This window comes from Microcaecilia unicolor, chromosome 4, assembly GCF_901765095.1.
Source record: "Microcaecilia unicolor chromosome 4, aMicUni1.1, whole genome shotgun sequence".
Taxonomy (NCBI): domain Eukaryota; kingdom Metazoa; phylum Chordata; class Amphibia; order Gymnophiona; family Siphonopidae; genus Microcaecilia; species Microcaecilia unicolor.
In genome coordinates, this window is record NC_044034.1 from 150,641,194 (window position 1) to 150,642,924 (window position 1,731).

Below are 1,731 nucleotides of genomic sequence, written 5' to 3' on the forward strand. Positions count from 1 at the left end.
GCTGATGCTGTTCTGTGTGGGTTATTTTTTTTAAAGAATGTAGTACGGTGTAGTGGCATTTGCAGGGCATAGACAAAGATCTGAAAAAGTGCAGAAAATCCCAAAGAACGGATAACAATTGTGATATATTTGGTCTGGGGGGTACAGTATTGCAGTGACTCAGCCATGTGGCTGGCCATGTAACATGAATTCCAAGGGGGCTGCAGCAGTTGTTAAAATGTGTTGCTTGACACTAGGTTTTACAATCCATTTCAGGACAATTCAGTGCATGCACTGCTTCTGGTACATTTTCAGGCTTATTTTCGAAAGAGAAGGGCGCCCATCTTTCGACACAAATTGGGAGATGGGCGTCCTTCTCAGGGTCGCCCAAATCGGCATAATCGAAAGCCGATTTTGGGCGTCCTCAACTGCTTTCTGTTGCAGGGATGACCAAAGTCCACGGGGGTGTGTTGGCACCGTAGCGAAGGCGGGACTGGGGCGTGATTAAGAGATGGGCCTCCTTGGCCGTTAATGGAAAAAAGAAGGGTATCCCTGACGAGCATTTGGCCGACTTGGTCCATTTTTTCTTGCGACCAAGCCGTGAAAAGATGCCCGAAGTGACCAGATGACCACCGGAGGGAATCGGGAATGACCTCCCTTTACTCCCCCAGTGGTCACCAACCCTCTCCCACCCTAAAAAAAAAAAAAACTTAAAAAATATTTTTTGCCAGCCTCAAATGTCATACCCAGCTCCATGACAGCAGTATGCAGGTCCCTGGATCAGTTTTAGTGGGTGCAGTGCACTTCAACCAGGCGGACCCAGGCCCACCCCCCACCCCACCTGTTACACTTGTGGTGGTAAATGTGAGCCCTCCAAAACCCACTGTACCCACATGTAGGTGCCCCCCTTCACCCCTTAGGGCTATGGTAGTGGTGTACAGTTGGGGGTAGTGGGTTTTGGGGGGCTCAGCACCCAAGGTAAGGGAGCTATGCACCTGGGAGCAATTTCTGAAGTCCACTGCAGTGCCCCCTAGGATGCCCAGTTGGTGTCCTGGCATGTGAGGGGGACCAGTGCACTATGAATTCTGGCTCCTTCCACGACCAAAGGGCTTGGATTTGGTCGTTTTTGAGATGGGCGTCCTCTGTTTCCTTTATGGTTGAAAACTGGTGACGACCATCTCTAAGGTCGACCATCTGAACATTTAGGTCGACTATCTGAAAGGTCGACCTAAATGTTGAGATTTGGGCGTCCCCGACCGTATTATCGAAACGAAAGATGGACACCCATCTTGTTTCGATAATATGGGATTCCCCGCCCCTTCGCGGGGCCGTCCTGCGAGGACGCCTTCATGAAAACTTGGGCGGGGTTCGATTATGCCCCTCTTTGGCACTTATCTTTGCCCCCAGATTTCTCCAGCAGTTTTCTTTTCACCCATATTCCCATCTAGCCCAGGCACCTCCGTTCCTCCCCAAGGAGCTAGGTCAGCGTGCTCCAGTTGTGGCCAGAAGTAGACCTTTCATTCCAATAGACTTGTCTTTTGAGTGGATGATGGCACTCAAGATTTTTAGGGATGTGCATTTATTTGAAAACATATTTCCCATGTTTTTTCCCACAAAATGACAAACAGCTGAAATTTTGGAGTTATTTTGTGTGTCATTAATAGTATGCATTTTTTGCAAAGACTGTGCACTATTTTCAAAGAGCGTGCATTCTTTAGGAAAGAATGTACATTTTTTTCATTAGTTCGTACA